The sequence below is a fragment of the Piliocolobus tephrosceles genome, chromosome 6 (assembly GCF_002776525.5).
Source record: "Piliocolobus tephrosceles isolate RC106 chromosome 6, ASM277652v3, whole genome shotgun sequence".
Classification (NCBI taxonomy): domain Eukaryota; kingdom Metazoa; phylum Chordata; class Mammalia; order Primates; family Cercopithecidae; genus Piliocolobus; species Piliocolobus tephrosceles.
In genome coordinates, this window is record NC_045439.1 from 35,157,949 (window position 1) to 35,185,021 (window position 27,073).

Genomic DNA, 27,073 nt, shown 5'->3' on the forward strand with positions numbered 1-27,073 from the left:
TTTTTTTTTTTGGTAGAGACGGGGTTTCACCGTGTTAGCCAGGATGGTCTCGATCTCCTGACCTCGTGATCCACCCATCTCGGCCTCCCAAAGTGCTGGGATTACAGGCTTGAGCCACCGCGCCCAGCCTTTTCTAGGTTTCTTAACATCTTCCTAAGACATTATTTATCATCTTTATTGTCACTGAATTCTTTTTTTTTTTTTTTTTTTTGAGATGGAGTCTCGCGCTGTCACCCAGGCTGGAGTGCAGTGGCCGGATCTCGGCTCACTGCAAGCTCCACCTCCCGGGTTCACGCCATTCTCCTGCCTCAGTCTCCCGAGTAGCTGGGACTACAGGCTCCCACTAGTTTTTTCGTATTTTTTAGTAGAGACGGGGTTTCACCGTGTTAGCCAGGATGGCCTCGATCTTCTGACCTCGTGATCCGCCCGTCTCAGCCTCCCAAAGTGCTGGGATTACAGGCTTGAGCCACCGTGCCCGGCCAATTGTCACTGAATTCTAAAAGTCAAATACATCTTTAAACAATAGAAATAACCATTTATAAACTACCTTACGCCCTAGAACTCAATAGAAGACTACCATCAGCTTATCTGAAACCTTTAGAACATTATAAGCTTTATCTTCATTAAATGTATCGCTTTGTCTCATGTTTCAGCATTTCGTAAAAAGTTTAGATTAGTAGAAATGTACTTTCACATCTAGATGACCCCGAAGCACCATCCAACTCTCTCAAGATGGGAGATCCTGATGCCTTCACTTCCTTCCTCATCCATCCTCCATCATCGTAGTAGCCAGATACTCTGAAACATTTTTGGCCACAATGGTGACAATGAAAACCTTTTAAACCACTTATGTTAAAAACCAGCTACGTGTCCAAGTCTGTATCTGAAAATCTCTGTATGCATTTTTATCATTTAGTACTCTAGATTTTAATATCTAAAGAACCAGTTCCATTGATAATATCTGCATAATCTCATGACTCTTCAACTGAATCCGAGTTCCCTGTTTATTTGCCAAACAAGCAAGGAGGTTCCAGAAAACTGTACACAACATAACTCACGCACTTACTTTCTTTATATACCACTGATGATTTTGCCATCCTCAATTGAGTCAATTAAAAAAACAACCAGTAGGACTGAGAATCTGTCATTTTACCAGTAGGAATCTCAAAAAGTAGCTGCTTTTGCCAAGTTCATTCATTCAACACATTTATTATCTACTACATGGCAGGCACTTTTAATTTTTTGTCCTGGGGATATATAAACAGACAAAAGTCCCTGCCTTCATGTGCTGTACTGAAGAAGATGACACACCATAAATAGAAACCATAATAGACAAATTATATGGAGGAGATGTACATATAAGGTGTATTAGTCTGTTCTCATGCTACTAATAATGACATATCCAAGACAGGGTATTTATAAGGAAAAAGAGGTTCAGTGGATTCACAGTTCCACATGGCTGGGGAGGCCACACAAACATGGCAGAAAGTGAAGGAGGAGCAAAGAGGTATCTTACATGGTGGCAGGCAAGAGAGCGTGTGCAGGGGAACTGCACTTTATAAAACCATCAGATCTCGTGAGACTTATTCACTATCATGAGACCAGCACAGGAAAAACCTGCCCCCATGATTCAGTTATCTTCTACTGGGTCCCTCCCACAATACATGGGGAATATGGGAGCCTCAATTCAAGATGAGATTTGAGTGGGCACACAACCAAACCATATCATAAGGTCAGAGGGGATACGTGCTTGATACGGTTTAGATCTGTGTCCCCACCCAAATCTCAAGTTCAATTTTAATTCCCAGTGTTAGAGGTGGGGCTTGGTGGAAGGTGACTAGATTTTAGGGGTAGATCCTTCATGAATGATTTAACACCATCCCTTTGGTGCGGTTCTCAAGTTCTCACGAGATCTGCTTATTTAAAAGCGTATAGCACCTTCCCACTCTCTCTCTCTTCCGCCTGCTCCAGCCATGTAAGACGTGCCCGCTTCCCCTTCATATTCTGCCACGACTAAAAGTTTCCTGAGGCCTCCCCAGAAGCCGTCATGCTTCCTGTACAGCCTGTGGAACCGTGAGCTAGTTAAATCTCTTTCTTTATAAATTACCCAGTCTCAGGTATTTATTTATAGTAGTGTAAGAATTGACTAATACACTGCTATTGTAAAGAAAAAGGACAGGCTATTAAGAAAAAGGGATTCAGGAATGAAGGGAGGGCAAGTGGGCTGCAATCTTAAACAGGATGGGGTCAGGTAAGAGTCACTACAAAGGCAGTGTCTGAGCAACAACATGAAGGAGATGATGAGTGAGCCAGACTGAAGTTTCCTAGTAATTTTTAACTTGTACTGACTATACACGTAATGGCAAATGCTTTAGCAAAAGAGTTATATATGAGCAAATTTACAAACAACCCAGAAGACTAAAATAGAAGAGAGCTATGTGCAAACCCCCTTCGTTTTTGCAGCTTATTTTATCAAGTGAAACTTACAACTTCAATTAGGTATGCTTGGTGTGTTTTTACCCCAACTGTTGTTCTGAACACAATTCTTACTTCTGTGATTCATTTTCCTCAAAATTCAAAAATAAATGTCCCACTATTCATTTGAAACATAAAAGAGCACCAGTGTTGGCCAGGCACAGTGGCTCATGCCTGTAATCCCAGCACTTTGGGAGGTCAAGGCAGGCAGATCACTTTTGAGTTCAGTAGTTCAAGACCAGCCCGGGCAACATGGCAAAACCGGTCTCTACAAAAATACAAAAAATAGAGGCCAGGCACAGCGGCTCATGGCCCAGTACTTTGGGAGGCCAAGGTGGACCACTCACTTGAGGTCAGGAGTTCGAGATCAACCTGGCCAACATGACAAAACCTCGTCTCTACTAATACTACAAAAAAAATTAGCTGGGCGTGGTGGTGTGTACCTGTAATCCTAGCTACTTGAAGGCTGAGGCATGAGAACTGCTTGAGCCCAGGAGGCGGAGGTTGCAGTGAGCCAAGATGGCACCACCGCACTGTAGTCTGGGTGACAGAGTAAAACTGTGTCTCAACAACAACAATAAAAAATTAGTCGGGCATTGATGGCTCATAGTACCAACTACTTGGCAGGCTGAGGCTAGAGAATTGCTTGAGCCCAGGAAGCAGAGATTGCAGTGAGTGGAGATCATGCCACTGCACTCCAGCCTGGGTGACAGAGTGAGACCGTCTCAAAAAAACAAAAGAGCACCAGTGTTATCAACCAACAACTCCACTAAGACATCCTGACTACTAGGTCAGGGCTCAAATCTCAGTATGGGGAATCCAGGAGCTTTTCCCAGTGTGGAGAAACCTGTGCTTTCCTAGAGAGTTTAGCGGGAAATGAATAGGCTATGAAATCAGGTGGCTTTACCACCAACCAGTTATATAGTCTTGAGCAAATCACTTCACCCCCTGGGCTTTTGTTTTCTCAACTATAAAAATCAGGGTGTTGGACCATGTGATTTCGAAGTCCCTTTTAGGGCTTTCTTTCACACACACACAGAAAAACCTTCAGATTAATAGCCATATATGAAAAATTATAATATTAGCCAGGCACAGTGACACACAGTCCCAGCTACTTGGGAGGCTGAGGGGGGAGGGCCACCTAAGCTTGAGCATAGGAGTTTGAGACTGCTGTGAGCTATGATCACGCCACTGCACGTCCCCCTAGGAGACGAGAGTAAGACCCTGTCTCTAAAACATAAAATTTTTTAAAATTTATAATAATGTCATGCTTTGTAATTTTGCTAACCCACCATCAGATTCATATTAATTTCATTCTTCAGTATTCTCCAAATAACTAATGAATTTATACTGACTGATTCATAAAGTCTCAACTCTCTCTCTCCGATCAGAAAAACAAATTCACAAGGGTCTTGACTTGCAGTGGTATTCCCCAAGTATTAAAAAAAAAAAAAACCCTGGTATTTCTCTTGTCTTTGGCTTTCCTATCAACATACCCCTGCTAGCTTAAATAGAATTTTAAAGTAACACAACCACAAAACTGCTGAAATTTTAAATATTCTTTGTATATCCCTTCAGTGAAATAGTCTTTTTTGTTGTTGTTGTATTTTGTAGAGACATAGTCTCACTCTATTGCCCAGGCTGGGGTACAATGGCACCATCATAGCTCGGTGCAGCCTTGAACTCCTGGGCTCAAGCGATCCTCCTGCCTCAGCCGCCCTAGTAGCTAGGACAATGGGTGTGCTATTTTACTTTTATTTTTTTTTGTAGAGACAAGGTCTTGCTATGTTTCCCAGGCTGGTCTTGAGCTCCTGGCCTTAAGTAATCCTCCTGCCACAGCCTCCCAAAGTGCTGGGATCATAAGCATGAGCCACCGTGCCTGGCCCAAAAAGTATGTTTTTAAATAGTAGGTTTCCTTAAAAGTTTCACTTAAAATCTTATGTTATTAACTATTATACTGCTTATAATTATAATTAACATTATATTAAATTGGTACTGTAATGAGTATCTGTTATTCATGGAGCCCCAAATGATCTTTGTTACATTTTCACTACTTCCTTACTGTGTAAACCTCACCTTCCCAATGTAGAATTTTAAAAAAGAAAGCAAATAAGCAAATTGGGGGTATACAAGCAGACATGTTAATTAGGTTCCACCAACCAGACATACCACACAGGGCTCCTTCAGAACGGAGTTACAAAGGGAAAGTGGAAGAAGGGGGGCAAGTCTTGCTTGGCTTCCTGGTTTGCAGCACCCTGACTTTATTAGGAGCAGCAGCTCCTCAGCAGGCCTGTTCCACAGTGCAGAACTGGCAACCATTCCCAGAAACTCAGAGTACAGTCTCTTTTGTCAGCCTGCCCAATCTGCTAAACTAGCTATCACCCTTAATAAATCAGTTGCTGCTTATACCAGTACAATAACTCTTAGTATCTGTAACAAAAAACCCCAACCAACACGCATAGCAAATATTCATTTCATTATTTCCACATACAAGAGCTGCGATTGAAAAGAAAACAACACACAGAACATTCCACCATATAAGCCAAGAATTCTTTGTTTCAAGCCAGGGTTTATATTCACAATCAACACTTCGAACCTTCCCTTATATGTACTTTCTCATAAATTTCATCACCTCTGCCATGCAAGGAGAAGAAAATGGTTTTTGCCTAACTAATTTTCTATCAATAAAGAGTCTGATGACAGTAACTTGGCAAGATATTTGAGAAGAGGATACAATAAACATCACTTTCTATACCAGCTCAAGTTTATGGAGAATCCTGCAGTGTTAGGTAGCACTTTCAGAACATTCCCCAACTGCAGGCAAGGTGATCTAAGGCTGTACTTGAATGCCAAAATGATCAGTACTTCGTGCCAAGGCATAACTTAATTCACAAAGCAGCAGCGAACTTTTCACTGATTTTCTCCATCCCTCAGGGTAAGATAATCATGTTAAAACCACAGATACATCAGGCAACTAAAAGACACTATTACCTAATACTAAAAGCAGACTGGAAGCACTGAGAAGTGATTATGCATGTTAAAATTCTCTTCTTGGTATAAAGATGAAGTCCTATACAATTACTTGGCAAAGACGGAAAAAGTAATCAGCGATTAATAATACTGGTCCTTAAAGTGGCAACAGAATCTTACAAAGGACATTTAATATCTTTGACTAATACTGCCAAACTACACAGGTACTTTTCAGGTGATACTCAAAGGCAAAACTTTATAAAGATCACTTACACACTTCTGAAGGCCCTTAATGACACTGATAATCATCCAGTGCATCTCAATGCTCTGCCAAAGCACAAGTATGCATCGTCTCCACACAGTGATTCAAGACAAGTCTCACTAATGTTAGTGCCCCCTGGGCCTTGGGTCTCCAGGCACTCAGCAAGCTCTCCCTTTGTCATGGCAGTACCTAACCTTGCCTTCTGCTCCCTGAAGGGCTTTTGTCAAACAGTTTATGGTGCACTTAGCTTTAGCACTGATGGTGGGGAGAAAGAGAATATGCAAAAGTTAAAACATAAACTATATTTTTCCCTAAGAACAAAGCAAATCAATTTGCTTAGGAAAACTTAGAGCTTGGCTACTTTAAAACAAAATTTTAAAATTTCATAGAGAATGTCTGCAAAGAAGTTACTACGATGACTCTCAAGCTTTACTGTGACTACCCATGTACCATGTGTGTCCTCTGGTTGCACCTGGCAAACACACTTTTTTTTTTTTTTTTTTTTTTTTTTTAAAGAAATGAAGTATTGGGCCAGGCACAGTGGCTCACGCCTGTAATCCCAGTACTTTGGGAGGCCAAGGCAGGCGGATTGCTTGAGGTTAGGAATTCGAGACAAGCCTGGCCAACATGGTGAAAATCCCTCTCTACAAAAATGCAAAAATTAGCCAGGTGTGGTGACAGGTGCCTGCAATCCCAGCAACTCAGGAGGCTGAGGTGGGAAAATCGCTTGAACCTGGGAGGCAGAGATTCCAGTGAGCCAAGATAGAGCCACTGCACTCCAGCCTGGGCAACACAGCGTGACTCCACCTCAAAAACAAAAAAAAAAGAAATGAAGTATCTCTAGGCCAGAAATGATACATGGCCTACTTTAATTTTTTGTTTATCATGTCTAGACTCTAATCTCAATCTTATTCCAAGATTAAGGATATGATGCTCATGTGTTAACAGTATCAAGATCAAAGGATACATACATAATGCCACAAATCAGTGATTCCCAAAGCTGGTTTGCAAAACAATACCTGCATCTGTAGGTCCTCAGAGAAATGGAAAAAAAAATTGTTTGAGTATTTCATAAGGCTAAATTTATCCAATTTAAATGATTGATCTTTATTTTGAAATTGTGTCTTTCCTATTCCTTTGGTATTTGAATGGCCTTTCTTAATAAAATGCTGGAAAAAATTGAGATTACATCCGTAAAATACAAGCAGATGGCTGGCACTGTTCCAGATCTTCTGCACCTTCTCCCCGTCTCCAACTTCCCAATTCCCCTCTTTCCAGTTGCTCAGGCAAAAACTAAAAATAAACACTAAAATAAGACCTAGTGCCATTCTTCTTTCTTCAACATCCCAGTTCCAGACCATGAGCATATCCTTCAGCTTCACACTGAAAACCTACCAACAGTCAACTACCCCCTTTATTGCCACTACCAGGTCTAAGTCACCATAACCACTCCCTCAGACCACTGCCACTGCCTCTTAACTGGCTCCCTACTTCAGTCCCATTCCCAGCAGGCTACTCTCAACAGAGCAGCCTAGCGACTCTGTTAAAACCTAGGTAGGTCCATGTCAATGCTCTGCTTAAAACCCTTCAGGAGTCCCATCCCAGTGAGAGGAAATTCTTCAGCAAGCCCCACCTGCTGTCTCAATGCCTCTCTCAGCTCATCTCCACTCCTCCATTACTAGTCATGTCCTTCTAGGCACCTGGCCTTGTGTTCTTCACACCTGCTGCCTCTTTGGTCTGAAATGTCTCCCCCAGGTCAGACACCTGTATGATTAGTGACCTTACTTCTTCAGGTGGTACTCGAAATTCATCCTTATCTTTGTGACCTTGAGATAAACTAAAATTTCTTAAAACAAGACACCATTAAGAGAGTTGAAAAGGCAAGCCAGCGAGCGGAAGAACAGATGTGCAGTGCACATATACAATGGAGAAACTTATCCAGAATACATTTTTTAAACTCCTATAAATCAATAAGGAACGTGGTATTTAGTCATTTACTGACATAATTTGCATATGGTGAAATTCACTCTTTTTAGTGTACAGTTTTTCTGTGGGTTTTCACAAATGTATATGGTCATTTAACCACAACACAGTGAAAATATGGAACATTTCTATCACAACAAAACGTGGTTCAAAATGGTCAATAAATATGAAAAGGTGCTTAAATGCATTAGTCTTCCACATTGGAACATCTCTACACAACTACCAGAACAGCTAAAGTTAAATGGCAGGAGATGCCAAATCGTGACATGTCTGTGGAGCTCTCACATGCCATTAATAGGTATACAAATCGATATAATCACTATGGAAAACTTTATCAGTATCTACCAAAGTGAATATACACATATCCTATAACCTGGCAATTCCACTTCTAATTATATCCCCTATAGATGGCATCACTAAAAAGAAATATACAAGCATGTTTGCTGCAGAACTACTCATTAGCTAGAGATAGAAGACAGTAAACTGTGATATCATGATACAATTTAATACTCTACAGCAACAAAAATGAATAAACTATAAATACTTGTAAGAGCATAGATTGGATCCCACCAAATCAATGTTGAGTAGAAGAAGCCAGAAACAAAAGAATGTATTATGCATTATGACATTAATATAAAGCTCACAAACCAGCAACAGTAACCTACGGTGTGAGTCCTCAGGAGGCAAGGCTTCAACTGGGAGGAGAGATAACCAGGCCTCTTAAGGGGCAGCTAAAATTCTGTTTCTTAATTTGAGTGCTGATTACACAAGTGTATTCACTTTGTAGAAATTCAACCCTCCCAGCTACTCAGGAGGCTGAGGTAGGAGGATCACCTGAGCCCAGGGAGGCTGCAGTAAGCCATGATCACAACATTGCATTCCAACCTGGGTAACAGAGTGAGACTGTCTCAAAAACAAGAAGACAGTAAATTTATCCCATGGTACATTTGTGCTTTCTGTACTTTCCTGTATGTTTGTTACACTACAATATAAAGTTTGTTTAAAAAAAAAAAAAATCACCTTTTCAATGAGGCCTTCTCTGGCCACTCTAGTATTTCCACCAGTCCCATTATTTATCATACTCCTTTCCTACTTATTTTTCCTCTGGCATGCTTGTTAATACCTAGCACACTATCTTACATACTAGATATACTTTACAAACTTATGTTGTTCACTGTCTGGCTCCATTCACTAACCTGTGAGTTCCATGAACACAGATATTGACTCCAGTTGGCTGAGTACAGAGTCCCCAGTAGTTGGAATAACACCTGGAAGATAGTAGGCACTCAATATAGATTTAATTAATTTATTAATTATACAGCATTGCCCAATTTAATTATGTTTAATTATGTTTATGGATTCAAGCTATAAATTCTTACAGTTGTCTTGTTAAACAGCAAGTTGGTTGTTGTTCTGTCTGAATAATGCTTCTCAACATGGTTTTAAGACTTCTCATCTTCCAAGTTCCAGATCAGATTCTGATCAGCTTATGGTATAATAAACCATATTAGGAAACCATATAGGAAACTCTTACACTCTGAATTCTCTTCACACCTAACTTTATAAATGAAAGCTAAGGCTGCATTAACCTTTCTCTCGGTCATATCCACCCTACTGACTAATACTGAGTTTAGAAGCAAATAAAAGTAACAAAGGGATTTAATTCCATTTTTTTCCCTCACATAAACAAAAATCATGAAATATTCCCAACCTATCATGGTACCTTTAGTGTCGAGTCCTAAATGTAGAAATTTTCAACTACCTCCATCTATTCTAAGTTTTAGCTAGTCATTTCAACAGCTTTCTTTTAAAGTTGTGGTTCTCAACTTTTTCCATCACTGCACCTCTAAAGAGACTTTTTAGGCATTTTTTTCTTAATCACCTTCTCCCATGAAATTTTAGTATCACAGATACACTATTTATCTGTTATGTAATTATACTGTACTTTCAACCTAAAGAGTAGCATTTCTGTTCCCACAACCCCTACAACCAATTTCACCTCTTTGAAATTCTATAAAGGCATATTTTAAACTTTGAAAGTAGTTTATCAACTACTACCTTACCTTTCTAATTTGCCTTCACATGTGAATTTGTTAACCGTAAACCTATTTCAAAGATCAAAGTTGTAACCCACAGAAATCAAATACAGAGTGCAACAGCACAAGTTCTCTCCTAGCTTGTGCAGATCCATCAAATCTACTATTCAACAAGCTACAAATCCACCTAATCCCCATATCACATTTTCCCATCTTGTTCATAAGGACAGCCTTTTGTTAAACTATTCTGTTAAAATCAAAAGACAGCATTCCCTTAATTAATAACCTATTTAAACTTTTCAGAATCTATTTTTAAAAGAAAACAAGATTAGCACAGAATGACTTATTTTAGTCTCTCCTAAGTCCCTCTGGGGGACTTAGGACCATTGCAATCCCTAGCTTCACTCTTGTAAGAGTTTCCTATGTGGCTGGAACCAGATCAGTACATTTTCTATATTATGAGCAAACTTTTTCAATGCATATCTGATCATTCTGCTCCCTGGATATTTAAAATCTTTCCAGGGCTCTCCTAGGACTATAAAAGCCCCAAGTCCTTAGCATAATAGGCAAAACCTAATTGCAAGCCAATCAGTGGCAATACCTCCCACTTCTTTTTGTTTTGTCTTGAGAAAGACTCTTGCTCTGTCACCCAGGCTGGGATGCAGTGGTGCAATCTCGGCTCACTGCAACCTCCGCGTCTGGGATTCAAGCAATTCTCCTGCCTCAGCCACCCAAGTAGCTGGGATTACAGGCACATGCCATCATGCCGAGCTAGTGTGTGTATGTGTGTATGTGTAGTAGAGACAGGGTTTCACCATATTAACCAGGCACAGTGGCTCATGCCTATAATCCCAGCACTTTAGGAGGCCGAGGCAGGCAGATGACGAGGTGTGATCACGAGTAGGAGTTCGAGACCTCCCACTTCTAAAATTTTTTTCATAATCACTTTACTCCACCTAGCAGAAACGCTCTTATAACCAAGCCTCAGCACTTGCCTGCCCTCCCCACCCTAATCTATTTTCCCTTAGTCTCTTCGGATGTTAGAAGAAATATCACCTCTTCAAAAGACGTCCTATTCTCTACATTCTCCCGAATGTCAGAAGAGCACTCCTTAACCAGCTTCCTAGGCACTCTGCCTATATTTGGGGATTACTTATTAATGTGTCTGCTTCCCCCACTCTTGGGCCATCAAAAAATATGTGCAAGGAAATGCACTAAGGATACAGGCTACAAGTTGACCTCCTAAATTTAGAACGTGACATTCACCTTTGTTCCCCTGGCAGCAGAAGTACCAGGAACCCACAGGAATTAGAAGCCCAGTGAATGTTTTTTATAATATTGAAACCATCCTGGCTCCTGGTAACCACTACCTTTTTCTTTCGTGCTATCAAATCACCTGTTTAAACCTGTACTAAAATTCTGCCAGAAAGTCATATGAAACTTCTTCTATTTTCCTTTCTTTAGGAAAAAAACCTATTTTCCTTTCTTTAAGGAAAAAAAACGAAAACACTGACATAAACCCTCAGATTTCAGGAGTGTCAGGGCTCAGAATACATTACCCCAAAGGATTCTGAACTGAAGGAAACTGGAGGGGCCCCAGAAACAAGGTCACTTCCCCCGCCTTCTATGTGAAGCATGGTCATAAAGGAATTCTCTGATCCATTTTACCTGAAAATAAATCATAAGACCCTTATTCCAGAAGGTTCTGCCCCACACCCAATGGAAAAGTAATGCTCAACACAGAGAGGCTGAGAAGAATCTGGACAGGCCTTGCTGGGTTCCCCTCTCAGTTTATTACCATTAGATCATTCCCTTTTTGTGCAATCACCTTACTACAGGGCCATGATTCTCCATCAAATGGAAGCATAGAAACAGTTTTCCCTGAGTCTTTGGGTCTTCATTTCTGAAAGCTCCCATGTCATATACAACTTTGTTAAATAAATCTGTGATGCTTTCTTTCCTGCTAACCTGTCTTTTGCTAATAGGAGTGTTGACCACAACCCTTGTGATGGGTGAGGAAAAGGTATCATGTTTTTGCCCCTGTAAGAGCTTCTCTAACCTTATCAGTTCTCGAAGTTTCCCAACTGGGGTTCCTCAAATTAATGGTAGAGTTTTCAGTATCCTGGGGAAGAATCCGTTTCAGCCTGGAGATTCTTATTTATTTTAAGTGTGTAAGAACTTGTTTGCTTTAATCTTTCATATTCTACCCTTCTCTGTCTGAAAAATACTTTCCTAACATAAAAGATACTCAGAAAAAGGAGGGAATTACTCTGAAATCCCTTTTGTTAAAATTAAACAGTGGGTTTAGCCTCTTTTTAGTTCTCACTTTGTTTTAAAGCTTAAAAACTAATTTGCATACACCTTAACAAAGCGGAACACAAATACACTTTATGACACAGCAAGTCCACTCTTAGACATACATCTCATGGGAAGGCATGCCCTATGTGCACCTCAACATGCATGCAAGAAAGGGCCTAATGACCAGAAGCTGAAAACCGAAACTCAAATGTCCATCAAGAGAAGACAGTATAAAGAGTTGGATATTGATACAATGGAAAACTATCAATTAAAGAAAATCAACTACAGGAAATACATGGATAAATTTTACATGTTAGGCAAAATAAACCAGGCACAAAAGAAAACACGCTGTATAATCCCATTTCTACAAATTTCAAAAAATATATAAAAACTAATCAGTGGTGACAGAAGTCAAAAGAGCTGTTATCTTTGGAGTGCGGGAGGGCTAGTGATTGCAAAGGTGCAGAAGATGGCTTTCGGGGGGTTTGTTAACAGTCTCTGTGTTGACCCTGCAGGGTGGTTACATGTGTGTATGCATTTTCCCATCATTTATCAAGCTGTACCTTTATAGTTTGCGTACCTGATGTGGATTATACTTCCAAAAATTTTTTTAAATCACTGTGGTAATTTTAAATTTTTTTCCTGCAATCCACGGATCACCGTAGCTATAATCTGTCTAAAATATTTGTAGCAGTTCAGTCTATTCTTTCGTTTTCATGCTTACTATGTGCCCTGCCCTTTTCTCTTTTGTATTCCACTTAAAGTCTGGCCTCCTGACTAGAAAGACAACCCACAGAGTGAGAGAAACATTTTGCAAATCTAATAAAAGATTTGTATCTAAAATACATAAAGAATACTTACAACTCAACAAAAAAAGACAAAAATCTTAACTTGAAAATGGGCAAAAAATGTAAACAGACATTTCTCCAAAGATCTACAAATGGCCAGCAAACACATAAAAAGATGCTCACCATCATTAGTCATTAAGGAAATAGAAGTCATTCACACCTATTATGACAACAAAAAAAGAAAAAAAAAGCCATACGGTAACAAGTGCTGGCAAAGACGTGGAGAAACTGAGAAACTGAGACCTTTATACACTGCTCATGGAAATGTAAAATGGTACAGCCACTTTGGAAAACAGTCCAGCAGTTCCTCAAAAGGCTGAATTGTTTAGAGTTACTAAGCATAGAGTTACTATGTAAGTCAACAATTCAACTCCTAGGTATATATCCAAGAAAAAATGGAAACATATGTGAACATTAAAACTTACACCTGAAAAGCAGCATTATTCTTAATAGCCAAAAAGTAGAAAAACCCAAGTGTCCATCAACTGACAAATAGAAAAAAACAAAATGTTATATATCCATAGAATAGAATACTACTTGACAATACAAAGAAATAAAGTATGATACATGCTACAACATGTACAAACCTTGAAAACATTATTAGAAGCCAGTCACAAAATACTACATTTTGGCTGGGCACGGTGGCTCACACCTGTAAACCCAGCACTTTGGGAGGCCAAGGCAGGTGGATCACTTGAGGTCAGGAGTTCAAGACCAGCCTGGCCAACACGGTGATACCACATCTCTACTAAAAATACAAAAAAAAAAAAAATTAGCCAGGCCTGGCGGTGCGTGCCTGTAATCCCAGCTACTCAGGAGGCTGAGGCAGGAGAATCGCCTGAACCTGGGAGGCAGAGGCTGCAATGAGCCGAGATCACACCACTGCACTCCAGCCTGGGCTACAGAGCAAAACTGTCTCAAAAAAATAAAATTAAATAAAATAAAAAATAAATTTAAAAAAAAAAGACTACACATTGCTTAAATGTACATGAAACATCCAGAATAGGCAAATCAAGAGAGACAGAAAGTAGATTAGTGGTTGCTTAGGCCTGGGGAGACAGAAAGATAGGTAGAAGGATGATAACTAAAATATATGAAATTTATTTTTGAGGTGAAGAAAATGTTCTAAAATTGTGGTGATGGTTACACACAGCTGTGAATACATTAAAAGCCATTAAATTGTACACTTTAAATGGGCTAACTGTATAATGTGTGAATTATATCTCAATAACCTTTTTTAAAATCTGGCTTCTTTTCCAATGACCTTGACCAGTTTGCTGACTTCTTTAGAAGCCGTCCCCACTGTTGCTTACCAGCATGACTTGCAATCACACAATCACAATTTTTGTTTCTTGGCACTCCCCGCACATCTCCATGAAACCATACTCTTTTCTACAGTTCTGCTGGCCTTGGAGGTAATACCATCTTTGCTCTGAGCTTCATGAGATACCTTTCTAAAAATCTAGGCCATAAGACCCTCTTGCACAACTTCCATCAGGACAAAACCCCAAAACAAAATAGCCAGTTTCACCCAAGGTTCTCAGCATGAATTAGCTAGTCAATTTTCCACCTCTACCTTCCAAAAATGAAATTATCAGTAAGTCTAAGACTTATCAGATGTCTCCAGTTACAGGGTTGAGATTTCAACACATATAGTTTAAACACACCATTTATAAACTACCTTGTCTCTGTGTCAGGTTAAAAATCATACAAATTTGGCTGGGTGCGGTGGCTCACACCTGTAATCCCAGCACTTTGGGAGGCCGAGGCAAGTGGATCATGAGGTCAAGAGATCGAGTCCACCCTAGTCAACATGGTGAAACCCCATCTCTACTAAGAATACAAAAATTAGCTGGGTGTGGTGGCAAGCACCTGCAGTCCCAGCTACTCAGGAGGCTGAGGCAGAAGAATTGGCTGAACCCGGGAGGTGGAGGCTGCAATGAGCCAAGATCACACCACTGCACTCCAGCCTGGCAAGAGAGACTCCATCTCAAAAAAAATAATAATAAATTATACAAATTTATTCAGGGATGTATATAAGAGTAAGCTCTGGGGGCCAGGCACAGTGGCTCATGCCTGTAATCCCAGCACTTTGGGAGGCCAAGGCGGGTGGATCACAAGGTCAGGAGATCAAGACCATCCCGGCTAACACAGTGAAATCCCGTCTCTACTAAAAATACAAAGGAATTAGCCAGGCGTGATGGCAGGCACCTGTAGTCCCAGCTACTCGGGAGGCTGAGGCAGCAGAATGGCATGAACCCGGGAGGCGGAGCATGCAGTGAGCCAAGATCGCGCCACTGCACTCCAGCCCAGGCGACAGAGCAAGACTCTGACTCAGTAAAACAAAAAGAGTAAGCTCTGGGAAAAATCAAGTTGCAAAGATATAGTTCTCGCCTTCAAGGTCTAATGAAACAAATACAGAAAAATAATTTTAATATACTTTGGCAAAGCTCCTCTAGCTTCCCTCTAACCTGGCACTTAAAACTGAGCTGCAATTTTCTGTTACTTGTCTGTCAACTTGGCTTAATCTTACAGAGGCAAGGACATCCTTTGAATCCCAAAGGACTGGCACAGTGCACTGCATGTAGGAAAGCATCAACAACTGTCTGATGACTAAGTGCATGAAAGAGCACAAGTATGCACGGAGAACCAAATCTCTTCCACACAGTACCTGTCTCCCACACAGTGCCCTCTTAACCTCTGCTCAGTTACAATCCCAGTCACTCATGGCCACAGTACACTCCTTACTAAGGTGGGCAGGTGGCAAACTGTGCCAGGAAAATACCCAAATTGACTCCGCCTGCTCTCCTTCTCTCCCACTCCCACCTGAGCTCTTAGCTTTCCTACCCCTAGCCTTCCCTACTGACACGGAGGGGAAAATGTGCAGGATGACCTTTCAAAGAAAACTACTGATGAGATGGAATTTTCCTGTGCAGTGCAGATGACATTTATTTTATAAATCCAAGAATCCACCATGATAATTCAAATGAAATATATCTTTCCATTAAGGTCCTTCAAAATCCAAGAGAAAGACGCTAGAAAACATTGAAAAGTTGGCAAGCCAGACACTGTGGCTCACGCCACCTCCTAGCAGTTTGGGAGACTGAAGCTGGTGGATCGCTTGAGCTCAGCAGTTGGAGACCAGCCTGTGTAAAGTGGCAAAACCCCGTGTCTACCAAAAAATACAAAAAATTAGCTGGGCCTGGTGGCGCACACCTATGGTCCCAGTTACTCAGGAAGCTGAAGTGGGAGATCACTTGGGCCCAGGAGGCACCGGTTGCAGTAAGCCAAGATTACCCCCCAGCATTCCAGCCTGGGCAACAGAATGAGACCCCATCCCTCGATAGATAGACAGACTGACAGACAGAAGGACAGACAGAAATTTTTAAAAACCTGAAAAGGTGGGAGGGCTTGTAAGAAGCACTGGGTCCAACATCTATTGGACATCTACTATATGTCAGGCACTGGGCCTGCTGCCTTACAAGTGACATCCTAAAAGCTCTCACTCACTGATCCTAAATCTAAACTGTGGTAAGGGTGTTATATAAATTGTCTCATTTCATCTTTGTAATAACCTTGAGTTAATTAAGCATCATCATCTTTTCCTTTTAAAAATTAAGAAAGAGGTTGAGGAATTGTCTGAGATCACTGTGGTAGGGAGGAACCCAGGTCTCTGGTTCCAAAGCCTGTATGTGCCCCTACCACTTAATATGAAACACTATGACCATAAACAAGCAATTAAATCCATTTTCTAAATCTAAACTATATAAATGAGGAAAATGCTTCCTTCAAATGTTTGCTATGAACATTAAATGAAACACTGACTTCAAAAAAAGTGCTAGTACCTAAGAGACTCTTTTAAAAAATGTTTTTTTTCTTGCTTCTCCTGTTACACATTCTCCCAACCTTAAACTATCGACACGTAGTGAACACTGCAATCTAAAAATCATCTGGCATATTCTGCCCTAGAGGGAAGACTCCATGTACTCATCGAGCATAGATCAGTATTTGAGAAAAGCATCTGGAATGCCAACTACCACTTTATCAAGTTTTAGAACACAACACACTTGTAACTCGGTAATTATTTACAAAGAAATCTAAGGTAAACACTGTTCTTGGTTTTGTTCCCTGATACTTTCTTCCTGAGAACTCCCAGACATCCCTTCCCCAAGATGCTGCTTCCACATCATGGTCCCCCCTAACAGCAGAAACATTTCTGGGGGCCTTTTTTCCTTTTCCTCATCAAACTTCACTTTAAAGCCTTTTACTGGACAGAGCTCTGTTTTGCTTGTTTTTAGAAGCCATTTTTTAAAGACAGGAAACATGAAAGTAGTAACAGTGGTTATTCTTGGGTGGGTGGCAGAATGCCGGATGATGTTTTTCTACTTTATACTGTCCTGTATTTTCCAAATTTTCCACAAAGTCTAATGTACCGCTTCCATAATACAAAGAGGAAAAAATCAAAGATGGTACATTTAAATTATTTCCTTCATCTCCTGATAAGACATTTTTCTCTATTCTTCCTGAATTCCCAACTAGCTGGAAGCATCCTGAGAACAGAACTGCAGTGTTGTTTATGAAATACATAGCTCATCCACAGCCAGTGCCTGACATGAAACAGCTCAAAAAGTATTTGCTGAGTGGATGATGAATATTAGGTAATATTTAGACATGGACTTTATGGATTGATGGTGGGTGGACCAAGGTTTGAGCGTGGCATGTCCTCAATATTGTTGGATTATTGTGGTTATAGGACATTATTTAAAAGGTAGCTTTCAAACACTCTTAAGCAGTTCAACATGAAAAGTCTGTAATGTGAAGACAAGGTGAACCAATCAAGGTGATTTATTGCTGCAACGGTAAACCAAGAACAGGATGATAAATGGGCTAAGGTCCTTGTGCATCTTGCTATAAATGAGTGCACCAGGAGTGGAATTCATTAAGTAACTTTGGAGCTCTCTGCCATTTAGAAGGCACATCATGGCCTTCTTCGGCCACCAAAGTTTAACAATCCTTTTTAAAATTAATCTCTGTTCTTAGGAGATTAAATAAATCTAAATACTAAAGTAAACGAGAGATTAAGATAAAACCACCCAACCTAGTTATTATACCACCAAAAATCCTAATCTAATAAACCAAAGCAAAAACCTTGAGGATTTATTAACATAAAAGAGAAATCTCAAATATTTGGTTTGGAGAAATGAGCTGTACATAAGATTTAAAGAGGGTATACTGAATTCAAAAAACATACACAGTCCAAAACTCAATAGAAAAGTTGAGGTATAACAAAATGTACTCCTTTCCCATCATAATCTAAGTTAACTACAAGAACTTTACCAGCAATTTTATTTCTGTCTGATCAACTGAACACATTTCCTAGATGAACACTTGGAAAAGCCAAGACTGAACTTACACTTGTATTTTCTGTATTTTCAATCAACTTCACTTCCATCAACATCTCTTTACAAATCTGTATATTTCTAGGGGACTCTTATACACTGTTGGTGGGAATTCATATTAGTTCAGCCACTGTGGAAAGCAGTTTGGAGATTTCTCAAAGATCTTAAAACAGAGCTACCATTCAACCCAGCAAACCCATTACTAGGTATATACCCAAAGGAAAACAGGCTGTGTACGGTGGCTCACATCTCTAATTCCAGCACTTTGGGGGACAAAAAATGTCCCCCAAAAATGCAAGTGGATCACTAGAGTCCAGGAGTTTGAGACCAGTCTGGGCAATAAGGCAAAACCCCATCTCTACAAAAATATAAAAATTAGCCAGGTATGGTAAGGCACAGCAACAGTTCCAGCTACTCAGGACGCTGAAATGGGAGAGTCACTTCAACCCAAGAGGCAGAGGTTGCAGTAAGCAGAGATGATACCACTGCACTCCAGCCTGAGCAACAAAGTGAGACCCTGTCTCCAAAAAAAGAGGAGAGGGGAGGAGAGGGGAGGAGAGGGGAGGGGAGGGGAGGGGAGGGGAGGGGAGGGGAGGGGAGAAGTTATTCTACTGAAAAGACACATACACTCACATGTTCCTCACAACACTATTCACAACAGCAAAGACATGGAATCAACCTAGGTGTTCATCAGCGGTGGGCTGGATAAAGAAAATATGGTACATATACACCATAGAACACTATGCAGCCATAAAAAAGAATAAAATCATGTCCTATGCAGCAACGTGGATACAGGTGGAGGCCATTATTCTAAGCAAATTAATGCAGGAAAAGAAAAGCAAATACCACATGTTCTCTAACTGGGAGCTAAACACTGGGTACTCACGGACCTAAGAATGGCAATAACAGACACTGGGACTACTAGAGAGGGGAGGGAGAGAGGGAGGGATGAGCTGAAAAACCAACTGTTGGGTACTATGCTCAGTACCTGCGTAATGGGATTATTAGAAGCCCAAACCTCAGCATCACACAACATACCCACATAACAAACCTGCACCTGTACCCCTGAATCTAAAACAAAATCTCCCCAAAAAGTTGAGGAGAAAAAAAATCTGTATATTTCTAATATGCCTCCAGGCTCTTAAAAGACATGTATTTCAAAACAAAGTAGATGCTGACTTGATGACAGCCCGATAATTTGAGGGCAACAGGCAGAAGTCAATGACAAGATGACAATTGCACAACACAATTCATGCTGCAAGATGAGAAAGAAAGCATTTCACCCCAAAAAATAAATGTCTCAAGCTTCCCGTCTTGCTCAAGTTGGGGAGTAACATGAATGTGTTCTTACTAGAAAAAACTCTGTGGTTGTTACAAACTGAGTGAAGATTTGCATTTATTTCACCAAACTATATATATTCACATTTCACCTAGCTATTCATATTAAAAGCATCTGCAATCCCAGGCCTTGGACTTCCCTTGGCAGGTGTCAGTCCACTGTGGAAGTTGTTCCCCACATCTCAGTAAGTTCTGTTGGCCAGAAAGGACATTCAGTGACAAGCACTACTTTGAATCCAGGCAAGGGAGAAAATTAAATACACTATCCATAACTTTTCTCTAGGTGTCTGAGATACTAGTACATCTTCACCTCCTAAAAATTCACTCATCTACCACTTAATTTTTCTTTTTTTTTTTTTTTTTTTTTTTTGATACGGAGTCTCGCTCTGTCGTCCAGGCTGGAGTGCAGTGGTGCAACCCTGGCTCACTGCAACCTCCACCTCCTGGGTTCAAGTGATTCTCCTACCTCAGCCTCCTGAATAGCTGGGACTACAGGCATGCGCCACGATGCCCAGCTAATTTTTTGTATTTTTTTAGTAGAGATGGGGTTTCACCATGTTGGCCAGGATGGTAACTCCTGACCTCAGGTAACATCAATTTTTTCTCAGTAAAGCCTACAATAGGAGGAAGTGAGAGAAAGAAAAAGAAATGGTATTCGCTCTTATGCAAACCATGCCTGAGTCTCCTCAGGTAAACAGGAGAGCATCAGAAAGTTAGGTGACTATCAGAAAGCTAGGGGAGCATCAGAAAGCTAGGGGAGCATCAGAAAACTAGGGGAGCATCGGAAAGCTAGGGGAGTATCGGAAAGCTTGGGGAGTATCGGAAAGCTTGGGGAGCATCTGAAAGCTAGGGGAGCATCTGAAAGCTAGGCAAGTTATTTAGCCTTTCTCAGTTTCCCTACATCTGTTAAATGTTGATAATACCTATTTCTCAGAAATTTCATGAGGATAAAATGAGACGGCATAAGTAAAGAACCTAACAGAATGAATTCATTGGTGTTGTTCAGCAAAAGATATTTACGACCATTAGTAACTAGGCACTAGGGCCAACACTGTGACAGGCCAAAGTCCTACAACAGATAAGGAAAAGAAACCACCAAATGGGTCACACACCAACTCTGTGAAACCCAGATCATCGTTATAGATACAAAAAAAAAAAAAAAAAAAAACACAGTCCCTGACTTTCCACTTGGGGACAACATGAACGAATAATAAACCACATACCATGCTTAAAATTATAGTAGCAAGATCAGCCTTTCATTGGAGAAACAGATGAAGATCTTTTATCATCAGTAGAGCATAGTGTTTAAAACAAATTGTAAGTTTAACAGGGTGGTGGTCATAGCTACCTACTATAAGCAGACAGGCTTTCTGGCATTCCCAACAAAATACGCTTTATGCACACAGCCAAAATATGACTGCAATTACTCTGGTCCCAACAGATGACTGCATTAGATAATGCCTCAACTCAGTAGCTGCTGCAATCTATGTTAAGAGAAGCAGAAATTCTGTAACAGGAACTCAATATCCTGGCTCCCACAGAGTCCTAATGTCTATCTTACAGGCTTGTTTATAAAGATTAGCAATAATGTGACACAAAGTGCCTGACACAGTGGTTACTCAATAAATGATAGCTGATATTAATTACCAGGAAGCAACAAAATCTAAAGCCAGAACCTGCCATGAAACAAATGAAGATAGAGTGGTTCCTTCTCAACCAAGACATTAAGTTGTATGAAAACACTTGGATAGGCCGGGCATGGTGGCTCACGCCTGCAATCCCAGCACTTTGAGAGGCGGAGGAAGGCAGATTACCTGAGATCGGGAGTTCAAGACCAGTCTGGCCAACATGGTGAAACCCTGTCTCTACTAAAAATACAAAAAATTAGCCAGGTGCAGTGGTGCATGCCTGTAATCCCAGCTACTCAGGAGGCTGAGGCAGAAGAATTGCTTGAACCCAGAAGGCGGAGATTGAGGTGAGCCGAGATCATGCCACCGCACTCCAGCCTGGGCTACAGAGTGAGACTTTGTCCCAAAAAAAGAAAATGAAAAGAAAACACTTGGATAAAGAACACAGTACTATGCCCTACCACAAAGAGAGCTTGTCAGTAAACATCGGGTTAATCACCTTGACAGTCAAAAAGGAATCCCAAAGTGCCCATTCCTCTGGGGCAAATAAAGAACCATGAAAAAAAGAGAAATGGTCTCTATCCTCAGAGAATCTATACCTACCTGAGGAGAAATCACATGGTTTCAGCTCTCTGTCTGTATTCCCCCCTTGACTCTATGTTCCATGAAGGCAAAAACCAAAAACTTCATATTGCCATACAATACAGGCACTCAATAAATATCTGGTAATCTGGCCATGCACAGTTGCTCACGCCTGTAATCCCAGCACTTTGGGAGGCCGAGGCAGGCAGATTACTTGAGGTTGGGAGTTCAAGATCAGCCTGGCCAACATGGTGAAACCCCATCTCTACTAAAAATACAAAAATCAGTCAGACATGGTAGTACACACCTGTAATCCCAGCTACTCGGGAGGCTGAGGTAGGAGAATTGCTGGAACCCAGGAGGCGGAGGTTGCAGTGAGCCGAGATCACACCATTGCACTCCAGCCTGGACAACAGAGTGAGATTCTGTCTCAAAAAATAATAATAATAAATAAAAATAAAATAAAAATCTGGTAATCAAATAAGCCTCATAGGATCTCAGCACTACAAGAGCCACCTAATTCAAAACTTTTCAAGCCTGGCTTCACAACTGCTCAACCTAAACTCTCAAGGTGGAGACTGAGAACCTGTGTATTTAAAATTTTCCCAGATGACTGTGATACTCGAGACGGATAATCACTAGTGTAACTGAGCCCATGTGAATCATCTGAATGCCCTTTTTACAATGTCCCTGTACAGAAATGGTCCAGCCTTATGCATGAGGGTCTCCAAGGATGGGACACAGCCTATCACACCTGCAAACACCTGGATCAGCAAAGTCCTTTCTAATGTTTACTCAAATATCTGTATTTATTCTACTCATTGGTTCCGTCCTATGAGGCCTGAGAAGACAAAAGGTAACCTCTCCTCCTTCCACATGATGGACTTTTGACTCCTGTGACAAAGGATGATGCCGCCCTCTGAGTTTTCTCCAGGCTAAACACCATTGATGAACTATGCATTAATCATTAAGTGCTAGGCTCTTTAAGTATGCAACACAATACAACATGTCAGAGAACGGAGAAATCGGGGTTGTGTTATGGTAAGCAGCAAGACATCAATGAAGAAGGTGGGTCTTGAAGGATGAGAAAGATAGGAATAAAACTAGTGTTCAGGGGCTGGTGCTCAGAGGGAAAAGTGAGGCAAGACACTGATAAGGAGCACCGTATGCAGGGAAAGAGATAAGAGTGATAAAGCAACAAGTGAGGAAATTAGTAGGTTTCACAAACTTTTTTTGGGGTTTTTTTTTTTTTTTTTTTTTTTTTTTTATGAGACAGGGTCTCATGCTGCTGCCCAGGCTGGAGTGCAGTGGCCCTATCTCTGCTCACTGCAGCCTCGACCTCCTGGCCTCATGCGATCCTCCCATCTCAGCCTCCTGAACAACTGGGACTACAGGCATGCATCATCATGCCTAGATAATTTTTTTGTATCTTTTGTAGAGACAGGATTTTACCATGTTGCCCAAGCCGGTCTCGAACTCCTAGGCTCAAGCGAACTATCCACCACAGCCTCTGATATAGTCTGGCTGTGTCCCCACCCAAATCTCATCTTGAATTGTAGCTCCCATAATTCCCAAGTGTCATGGGATGGAGCCAGTGGGAGGTAACTGAATCATAGAGGCTGGTCTTTCCCATGCTGTTCTTATGATAGTGAATAAGTCTCATGAGATCTGACGGTTTTATAAAGGGGAGTTCCCCTGGACATGCTCTCTTGCCTGCTGCCATGTAAAATGTAACTTTGCTACTCATTTGCCTTCTGCCAGGCTTGTGAGGCCTCCCCAGCCATGTGGAACTGTGAGTCCATTAAGCCTCTTTCGTTTATAAATTACCCAGTCTCAAGTATGTCTTTATTAGCAGTGTGAGAAGAGACTGATACAGCCTCCCAAAGTGCTGAGATTACAAGCAAGAACCACGGCGCCTGGCCTCCATACTTTTTGAATTAAATAGAACTAAAACTGAAAACGAATTAAAATTCGAAGAAAATCAGAATAGGAGGTAAGAGGAGAGAGCAAAGGCCTAGCATAGGAAGGCAGAGATACAGTCTGGTAGAGGACCAAAAACGGAGAGACCAAACAGGAATGTCATAAAAGCAAGCAGGAAAGTATGACTTTGAAGTAGCAAAGTATTAGAGCCACTTGAATTCCTCCAGGGTGGTACATGTAACTAAGTGGTCCCTTAAAAAGAACGATCAGACAAGATGGCCTGGAGAATGGGACAGCAGGAGTCAAAGGGGTCAGAAAGGAGGCTACTACAGCCACTTAGCTACAGCTACTTAGATACAGGGGTCAAGGTCCACTCTAAGACGGTGATAATAAAACTAAGAGCAAAAGCCGAAAAATAAAATCAATTCAGAGGGAAAACAATGATAAAGCTTGGTCACACATCAGACCAAAAGTAAAAGAAAGGGAAGAATCAGAAATGACTTCTAAGAGTTGCTAGAAATTTGAGGAAGAAGCAGGACAATACTCTGGAAAGGAGCAGTAAGACAATTACGCAATCACATGTACTGAATGCACTGGTTGGTTAGTACTAGGGTGGTTTTATTTTATGAAAGCTTCAAAGTTCACTCCCTGTTCTACAAACACACATAGTAACTAACTGGTCGTTTTGCTATTTTCTCTGGTCCCAGCACAGGTTGTAATTTCTGTGTCAGTAGACAGGGAATATTTGGTTTTGAATCCTTAATCTGTAACATTACCACCAAAGTTAAAGCACTTGCAAAAAATAAAATGTGCTTTGACAGAGTTAGGTGAAAGAAGCCAGTCACAAAATACAACATATTGTATGATCCCATTTATATGAAACCAACAGAAAAGGCAAATCTATAAAGACAGAAAGTAGGTTAGTGGTAGCCTAGGGCTGGGGTCAGGGAGGAAGGGTGTGGCTGGAAAGAAATGGGGAGTGACTGCAAATGGGTTTGGAGTTCCTTTGTGGGATAATCAAAATGTCCTAAAATTGTTTATAGAGATAGTTGCAGAACGTATGAATATACTAAGAACTACTGACTTGTTAATTTAAATAGAGAATTATAACTCAACAAAGTCGTTATTTAAAAAAACTTTAGGAGTACATAAATAATTACTGCGACCTCAGACACTCGGCATCTCTCCAATGAAAGCAACTATTACACTTAAGTTCAAATAAAAAGCCACCAGACAATTTGGAAAGCCTAAAAGACACTTTAGGAAGACTAAGACAGTCATGTTCCCTCTGGGGGAAAAATTAAGCATGAAAAAGATACAGATTTAAACATATAGATCCCTTCTTAAATTAGTTCTTACAATTGACCAAAATGTTCTAATATGTACTTAAAAGGGAAAGACAAAGTTTGGGGTTTCTCTTCAACAATTATGAACAATTATGTTGAGTAATATTATACTGGGTACCTATGGTTCCGTTTCTTAGAGGCTGAAACAATATAATGTATAGTAAGCCAATTCAATGAAAAGCAAAAGACTATGTAACTTAACAATTACTGAGCAGACGGGTAAACCTATTTTACAAATCTGAAGACCTAACAAAAGCCTTCATGTAGAGAGGTCCTTTTGCTTGAAACATATAAGAAAACTATCCAATAGAACTTCTGCCCCCATGATATCTCCTGAAAAACATGGTTCCTACCTCCCTGATGCCTTAATTATTAAAGCCATTACCATTCTCTTTCCACCGAACACTTAGAATGCTTACTTAGATGGTGTTCCAATGGTTACCATACTTACTTAGATGGCAGTCATCAAGTTATATTCACTGAATGTGTCAGGACCTTTTGAAATCAGAGGACCTGCAATGGGCGCACACAGCTGATGCCCAGCGGAAACCTGCTGACTGATAATCAAACAAGGACAGCAGTGAAGAGTGACAGTGTTTCTGTTCAAAACTGCTTGTGGATTAGAAGAACCCAAAACCACCATATCTGTTGGCTAAAGACTTTTTTTTTTTTTTGAGACGGAGTCTCACTCTGTCACCCAACGTAGAGTGCAGTGTGGCATGATCTCGGCTCACTACAAGCTCTGCCTACTGGATTCACTCCATTCTTCTACCTCAGCCTGCTGAGTAGCTGGGACTACAGGCGCCCGCCACCACGCCCAGCTAATGTTTTGTATTTTTGGTAGACACTGGGATTCTCCGTGTTAGCCAGGATGGTCTCGAACTCCTGACCTCGTGATCCGCCTGCCTCAGCCTCCTAAAGTGCTGGGATTACAGGTGTGAGCCACCATGCCCAGCCAAGACATTCTTAAAGGAACCATCAACTGGTGGGAAAGCATAGATTATAAAAGTACTACATTTCAAATACATAACTATTTACTACTACCTCTAATGACAGACATTTAATAAATTCAAAATGCCACTGATTAAAATAAAAGACGGACACTTTCAACATGGTGGATCCTAAGCGAATTTTAATTCAATAGATTCAAACACATACTTAACGTATTTCACCTGCCTACAGAAAAATCTAAAGCAGTCAAAAAACCTAAAAATATATAAGTATTCTGAATCAAGAAACATGAAGAGTGGTCTCCCTCAATCATCTGACCTATTAGACCCTATCTGTTAATGGATTCAAGTTACGAAGAAAGCCTAAAATAAAGAATTTGAGAAAGATAAGAGCCATTTTTCTATTACAATGCCCTCCCACCTAAATAAATTACTTTGGCCCAAAGCTATGTTTATTAAGAGGCAAGTCTGGTACCACACTCCCAAGTACTGGCTCTACACAAAATGAAGCCCTCTGACACCCTGGAGATAACTGAAATACATACATACCAAGTTCTCCCAGAAGCTGCCCAGGAATTGCAGGAGGGATCAAAGAGAAAGCTTTCACATCTACTGGGAAAGAAACCAGGCTTTGGAGGGCATATGCTAACTTTCCACAATACAATGTGGCCCATGAGTTAAATAGTGCAAAAGAGACCACAAAGGACACAAGATGGCAGCCAGTCTACTTTCCAGAAATAATACAAGACACAGCTTTACAAGTTTTAACTTTTTTTTTCTCATTTGATCTCAAGAATTCTGACAAGGGCAGATACTTTCCCCATTTCTCAGATAAGAAAACTAAAGCTCATGAAGATTGACTGACCCACCCAGCTGCCTACCTGACTGCTCCACTTGGCAAGTCAACTTGCATCTCATATCCAACAAGTACAGATCAACTCTTAATACCGCACCCAAACCTGCTCCTCCAGGCATCTCCATTTCAGTAAATGGCAGCCGCATTATTCCAGCTGCTCGGGCTAAACACCTCGGTGTCAT

At 40.8% G+C, this 27,073-nt stretch overlaps 1 protein-coding gene across 8 annotated transcripts in view; it reads right to left on the reverse strand.

Annotated features, from left to right (window-relative positions):
* Positions 1 to 27,073, reverse strand: part of SIPA1L1 (signal induced proliferation associated 1 like 1) — a 416,028-nt gene that overhangs the window by 375,378 nt on the left and 13,577 nt on the right. For 4 of the 8 annotated variants that reach the window (XM_026455910.1, XM_026455874.1, XM_026455890.1 and 1 more), the window contains exon 2: positions 8,887 to 8,958. The exons of 3 other annotated variants lie outside the window; for them this stretch is intronic. The gene's annotated coding sequence lies outside the window, so the exon portion shown is untranslated. Of the gene's footprint in view, positions 1 to 8,886; positions 8,959 to 22,126; positions 22,170 to 27,073 lie in introns of those variants that run through there. One more of the 8 variants, XM_026455876.1, reaches the window with a different exon arrangement.